Source organism: Olea europaea, chromosome 5 (assembly GCF_002742605.1).
Source record: "Olea europaea var. sylvestris chromosome 5, O_europaea_v1, whole genome shotgun sequence".
Classification (NCBI taxonomy): Eukaryota; Viridiplantae; Streptophyta; class Magnoliopsida; order Lamiales; family Oleaceae; genus Olea; species Olea europaea.
The window spans coordinates 6,545,503-6,553,479 of record NC_036241.1 but is presented as its reverse complement, the minus strand read 5'-3'; positions in this window follow the sequence as shown (position 1 = coordinate 6,553,479).

The window sequence follows — 7,977 nt, the reverse complement described above, 5'->3', positions numbered from 1 at the left end:
AGGCTACTGATGTCCAAATTGAGTGATTCTTGTGCCCATATTAAGACAACTCAATGAGGAACGCATTAATATTTTCAGAGTCACAAATGGACGTTTATGGAGTCAAAAATAACGTGTTGAAGTTGACCCAAAAACTGTCCCGTTTCTGCCTTTTGTCACTTGCAAGGAGAAGTTTTAAAAAAAAAAGGTCTCTTAACACAACATAGAAGATAGAATTACATAATTTACTTCCGGTACCATATTACATCATGTCTCATACATGTTTTTATACAATACCATAAGAAAACATATGGAAAGCAGTCGAACAAAACGTGCAAAAACAAAATTTCGATGCAAAACAACTTTGTTCCTAACCCATCATCGATTATGCCAACTGACTTCCACCAACTCCGCAATTATGAATCTGAGAATTTAGTATAGAACACTATGAGTATAAAGAATACTAAGTAAGATATCATGCTTGGATTTTAACATGTTAATACTACACAAAAGAATGCAATCAAACACATACTTTCACATTTCGGCTTGCCGGTGCCCTTCGGACTTGTCCTAAGGCATAAATAGATATCTAACTTTGTGGACTTGTCCACCACATTCATATTATGATTTTGCATGCATAGCTTAAGCATAAATATTACCATGAAATCATACCACTTAAGCATAGAAAGTATCTTACAATAAAATTTGAAGAAATCTTGGTTGAAAATGAATTGAGAAATGCTAGGCTAGTCCTCTTCTTCCCTCACGTTTTCTGCCCTTCTTTAAACAAGTGATAAGTTGTTTTTCATGCAAGGGAAATAAAGGGCAGCAACACATCTATTTATAGGTGAGAAAAATGATAAATTTTGGGTGACTCTTCAAAAAATTCAACATGTGTAGGCTGCATGGTTTCATTTTCTTAAATTCAAAACACCTCATGCATTAGTTAGTCATCTCATGCTTAAATTTAAAACACCTCATGCATTAGTTAGTCACCTCATGCTTAAATTTAAAACACCTCATGCATTAGTTAGTCACCTCATGCTTAAATTTAAAACACCTCATGCATATATGTTTCATCAATTTTCAGCCAGGTTGGAGAAACAATGTTTAACTTTAGTAATTAGGTGTAAAATGGACATTTATCCCAAACCCCTAATTAACAAATTATCTGGAAAAACTTTTAATAAATCAGCCAATGCAAAATTTGGCAACCATAAATAATTTTTTGGTCATACTAAATTTTGAAAAGTTAAATTGCTATTCTAAAAATTAAATGAGCAAAAAATTTGGAGTAGTACAATACAAAAGCTGGGGAAGATCGTCCAACAATACATTCATTGATAATAGATTATAAGGTGTTTGATGTTCCATGGACGGGGTTGTATTTTCCTAGCTAAGTCCTCAATCCAGTATGTATCGGGTTGGATTCCTTACTTGATTCTATAGGGGCTTCGCAGTTCGGATCTAAGGTGCCTACTCCTGGTTCTTTGGAGGATAAGAAAACTCTCCGAAGGACCAAGTCATTTATTCGGAAGGACCTCTTCTTCACCTTTGAATTGTAATACTTGGTCATCTTCCTTTGGTAATCTGCTAGCCTTAATTGGAATTCATCCCTCTTTTCTTCTACAAAATCAAGGTCACACCTCTCTCATTAGTGATCTCACTGAAGTGTAGGAGATGAAGTGATGGTAGACCGACTTCAACTGGGCTCACAGCCTTAGTACCATAAGTCATCGAGAATGGGGTTTCTTTTGTGGGGGTTATGATGGTGGTTTGGATCCCTCAAGGCACTTGTGATAGTTCATCAACCCATGCCCCTTTGGATACGTCTAGCTTCCTCTTTAAGAAATGCTTGATCATTTTATTTACAGCCTCCATTTGGCCATTGGCTAGGGGTGATGAGGTTTGGAGAAGTGTTTCTTGATCCCAAGCTCATCACAAAGGTCTCTGACTTTCTTGTTGTCAAACTGCCTTCCATTATCAAAGACGATCGAACAAGGAATTCCGAACCGACATATGATATTCTTCCACAATAACTTGGAAGTGTTTGCTTCTATGATTTTGGCCATGGGTCTGTCTTCGACCCACTTGGTGAAGTAGTCTATCGCCACAACTGCAAAATTTGCACCTTCTCTACCTTTTAGCAGAGGACTTATGAGGTCCACTCCCCACTTAGAAAAAGGAAAGGGACTGGATATTACAATTAGCTCTTGTGAGGGCTTTCTTCGAATAGGAGAGAAATGTTAGCACTTGTCACATCTACGTACAAATTGAAGGGCATCCTTTTTCAAGTTGGGCCAGTAGTATCCCTGTCTCAATATTTTTTATGCTAATGCTAGGCCTTCGAGTGGTTGCCACAAATACCTTCGTGAACTTCCCTGAGTATGTATGTGGCTTTCTTTCTACCCACACATCGAAGAAGGACGATGAGAAGCCCCTCTTGTAAAGTACGTTATCAAGAAATACGAAGTGAGTCGACCTTTGTCTCAGTTTGTAGGCCTCTTCTTTATTGTTATAGAGAATTGGTCTTTGAGATAACCGAGAATAGTTTCATCCATGTGGGAATTTTCTCTACCCACATTGCTTCTGGGACCTCGATTGAAGGTCTCTGGAGGTGCTTAATTGGAATCATGGTTAGCAATTCTGAGTCCTTGATATTGGCAAGTCTGGATAATGCATCAGCGTGTGCATTCTCAACATGTGGGATCTAGATCAGCACAAACTTTTTGAAAGATGGAAGCAATTTCATCACCAACTTCAAGTAAGAGGCCATGCTTCTATCTCTAGTCGAGAAACTGCCAGAAACTTAGCTCACAACTAGCTGTAAGTTGCTATTGATGCGTAACTTTCTTACTTGCATTTCTTTGCTAATCGAAGGCGGGCAAGGAGTGCCTCATACTCAGCCACATTGTTGGTAGCTTTAAATCCAAACCTTACTGCTGAGTTCAGCTTGTGACCTTTAGGGCTCATGAGGACTATCCTAGCCCCTGAACCTATATATCCAGTCAACCCATCCATGAACAAATTCCACGTGGGGGGCTCAATAGGTTCTGTAACTTCCTCTACTTTGGGTACATTAGCAAATTCTGCTACAACATCAGCTCAGGCTTGGCCCTTTATAGCTGTCCTTATCTTAAATATGATATCAAATTCGTTGAGCTCCACAGCCCATTTCAATACTCTTCAAAAGTACTTGTTCTCAGGAGGAAGTTGGTTAGAACATATATTGTGTGGACTTGGAAGTAGGGCCTCAATTTTCTAAAAGCCGTGATCAGGGCCAAGGTTAGCTTCTCTATATCGGGATAGCGTGTCTCGGGTGCTAGAAGAGCCCTTGCTGGAGTAGTATACTGGTAGCTGGGTGGTACTTTCTTCTCGGATTAGGACTTCACTGATGACCTCATTAGAGACGGCCAAGTATAATTGTAGGACTTCTCCTAACTTGGGTTTTTAGGTCCTAGAAGGTCTCTTCACACTCCTCTGTCCATTGGAACCTCTTTTTCCCTTCTAAGATCTAGAAGAATGAGAGGTACTTATCGATGGCTTTCGAGATAAAGCAATTGAGCGCAGCCACACGACCAGTTAAGCTTTAGACCTTCTTTGATTTCTGGGGGGTCTCATTTTGATTAGGGCAAGGATTTTTTAGGGGTTGGCTTCTATTCCCCTTTGATTGACCATGTATCCCAAGATATTTCCAAATGCAACACCGAACACACATTTAAGTGGGTTGAGCCTTATCTTATATCTTCGTAAAATTTGGAAAGTCTGATTCAGGTGTGTCACATGGTCATCTGCTTTCAAGCTCCTGACGAGCATATCATCCATGTAGACTCCTATTGTCTTGCCAGTGAGGTCCTTAAACATCTTCTTGACAAGCCTTTGATAGGTAGCCCTGACGTTTTTAGGACAAAGGACATCATCAAGTAGCAATATAAGCCTCTATCCATGAATGAAAGAGGTGCTCTTCTCATCGGCCAAGTACATGAAAATTTGGTTATAGCCTGAGTAGACATCCATAAAGCTCAACAATTCATATCCAAGTGTAGAATCTACCAATTGATCAATTTTAGGTAGTCGAAAACTATTATTGGGGCACGTCTTGTTGAGATTGGTAAAGTCAATACATACCCTCCATTTCTTGTTATGCTTTTTCACTAGTATCGGGTTGGTGACCCACTTTAGGTAAATGGCCTCCCCAATGAAGCCATTCACGATTAGCTTCTAAACCTCATCCTTTAGAGCCTCATATCTCTCGGGGTTTAGGGCTCTTCTCTTTTGCCTCTGCGGCGTAAACAGGATAAATTTTCAGGTAGTGACAGCTTACCTTAGGGTCGATGCCTACCATGTCCTCATGCCTCCATGCAAAGACATCAAGGTTCCTACTTTAAAGATTCTTGAGTTTCTTTTTGAGATTCTTTAGGAGGCCCTTACCAACCTTTAACATTTTGGTTGGATCTCGAGGGTCTACTTGGAAACTTTCTAGCTCCTCTACTATAGCTGTCTGAGGTTCACATTCAGGCACTTGGGGATCAATTTCATCAAGTATGAATACTTCTTGCTTGGGAGGAGCATCAATCATTTCAACATCTTCATGTTCAAAGGCTACTTCACCTAGGACGTCCATTATGTCAATGTCAACTATGACAACACTGATGTCTCGGGGTTTAGCCTTCCTTTTGGAGCTCAAATAACACTCTCGTAACCCTTTCTTGTCATCCCTCATGGTTGCTACTCCATTCTCAGTCGGGATCTTCATGCATAAGTGGTAGATGAAGGTAACGGCTACCAATTCTTTCAGTGGGGGTCTTCCTAACACCCCATGATAAGCCGACCGACTATTGACAATCAAGAATTCAATGAAGTTCAACGTGGTTTGAGGTGACTCTCTCCTTTTCACCGCAAGTGAGATCTTTCTTCTCGGGGTGATGTTATCCCTAGTGAACCCATACAAGGGAGTGGTGGTAGAAGTTAACTCATGGTCCAAGATCATCTTATCAAAGGTGGATCCAAAAAGAATATTTACTAAACTGCCATTATCAACCAGCATTCATTTAAGCCCATTTCAGGCTATCACAGTTTTTACCACAAGTGCATCACAATGGAGGAAATGAACCCATTTTGCATCTTCCTGAGTGACAACGATAGGTGGTCCTTGGTTCCCTTTGGAGCTGGCATTCACTATGTAGCTTGTCAGTGGGGGGTGTTTCACCTCCCGAGCATAATTCCTTTGTGCATTTCGTGTTTTGCCACCGACGTAGGAACATCCAAATATGTTATCCACCTCATGGACTGCAGCCTTTTCTTGAACCTAGCGACCTCTATGCTGTCTATACCCTTCTTTGGGCCTTTCCGCATTTTCCTCCCTTCTCCTATGGGTAGATATATCCCTCTGGCGGAGAGCGACCTCTTCACGCCCAGGTTGTTGATCATACCTAGGTAACGGCTTATTTACCTAAGGCGAATCATTCCTCCCATCATCCTTGGGACTTACTCGTCTGGGGTGACGTGCAAAGTCCCGATAGTCCACAATGTCATGGGAGTACGAGTGGTGATACGAACAATACTACTAGGGACTCGAATTTTTCTTAGGCCTAGGCCCCTATCCTTTCCCTTGGCCTCTTCTTCTACGGAGGGCGAATTGTGAAGATCAAACTTGTCGTGTGTTTATAGCTAGGGTTACATCTTTGTAAGCCAATGTCGACACCATATTCAAAGTAGTAGCTGCAAGTACTTGCCCTGAGGTTTTGTTACTAGTTGGGTTCATCTAGTAGTCTATCATGTGGGATGTTGGTCCCTTTGCACGCGTTGCCTTTGTTGAGGTGGTGGCCTCTGCTCGCCCGATTCTTATGCTTAATTAATTCCTCATTAATTATCTCTTGTCTAATCACTTCAAACAGCACGTCATAGGTGGTGGGATCCTAGTTTTGTACATTCCTCCAAAACAAAGTATTCATGTTGAGGCCTCCTCATAATGCCGACAACGCTTCGCGATCAGTGACGTGCATGCAATATGCCATTTTGTTTGAAAAGCGCAAGAAGAAGCTTTTCAAAGATTTCCCAAGTGCCTCTGGCCGACTCCTTATGCTCCCAAGTGATAGCATGCTAAACCAAATTTCAACCGCTCTACTAAGTGTTAAGTGGAAAGCCGTGCACTTTACTACTAGGTGGCGCCTCTCAAACTCATGTGAGTTTTATAAGTTTTCAGATATTTTTTTAGGTTGTCCCTCTCATCAAATTTCTGTATCTTCGGCATGACATAGTGATTAAACACCTGGGCATTCCTCAAGTCTCTTGAAAATGGTAAATTTTAATCATCTAGTGATTTCTCTGATTACTAAGGTCCCGTTTGGTTCTCCTTTTCATTAAAATGCATTTTTCTCTCTTTTCTTTTTAACTACACATTCATTATCAAAATAATATTACACATAAATCAAAGCATTTTCTTATTTTTCATCCACACATTCTCCATCAATCGACTATTCTAAAATTCATTTTTCCACAAAAATAGGTGTCAAACACCCTCTAAGTAATCTTGACTTTTTTTTTTATCACAATTTAAATTCTAGACCCTTAACCTTTTTTTTTTTCTTTTTTTCATTTATGGCCCATCTCGAGTTTAAGTTCATAAAATCCACTATTTTCATTACAAGACATGATCCCAACATCTTAAAGATTTAAAATCGTGATTCTTAAACTTTCTGTAAATTAACTTTAATCCTCAAACATACTATAAAGTGCTAAACTGCAACTTACTCGAGTTTACCCAAATGATAATTCTTCGATATTACTATTTGCACTATGATAATATTGTTGGATAAAATAATTAGTTGCAGTAATGTTCAGAACTATAAAATGCAGAAATATAAAACTTATCGTCACATCGAGTCTCGTGATAGCACGATGTCCTAAAGTGAAATTGCCCGTCGATAATTGCTGCGACCTTCGTGGACAATCACTCCCAGGATACAACGATCGTAAACCACTTGTGTAGCAATCACGAATAGTTTTTTCAGAACTCTCAATTGTACTCCAGAATATATGTAAAAACCCGAGTTTAAGAAATTCAAAATATGAAAAGGAGGATTGATGCAAGATGATTTTTCTATCTTTTTTTTATGTGTCTTTTTCCCAAAATGAGATATGGGTTTATATAGGCAAGATGGAAGTAACAGTCTCCACCATGTTCAGAGAGTAATGCAGAATTTTAATGACTGAGTAGTAGGTGTTTTAATAACTGTTAATGGGTTGTTACAAAAACAAACGGTCAGAAAATACTAGCTAATTTTACCTATTAAATAATAATAAAAAATTATTTTAGTCAAGGAAGCCCAAGACCCCAATCAAGACATTTTAATATTTGCGTAGAGAGTCACTCGAACCCCTGACGTCCAACGCAGATGCCACATTTTCCACCACTTTGGCACTTTATCTAATTTGATTATTTTTTCACATTTTTTATTTATACCATAAATATATAACAATCTCCCACATGAAAGAAATAAGATAAATAAAAATATTACTTTGGAGTACGGTAGAAATCATGCAGGCTTAGGTGTCTATCGACTTGAACCTTAACTTTGTATATTCTATCGAGCTTACTAACTGTAGAGTGAACTATGTCTTGAACTCTACAATTATAGTTGCAAACTGAGACAATAGAACACACACATGATTTCTAGAACAGTCATTGAGTTCTCGTGGTTGTGTTCATTTCGGTCGTGAACTTTCCCAGTTTCTTTGAGTGCTCAAGAGAATTCGCCTCAATTCTCATAGGAAGCGGCCCCACTTCCACACTCAAATAGGTGCTACTATCAAGGGTGCACTGTATCTAAACACCCCACTGAATATCAGCTATAGTAAGCATTAAGAGCATTAGCTCATCCTCTAGTCAATACAGTTGGTACTACGCATCATAGGGAGGGGTTTGGAATAAATCCAATGTAGTACCCTCACAGACCACTCCAATAACTTTGTTGTCCCATTGAACCTTGACCATGG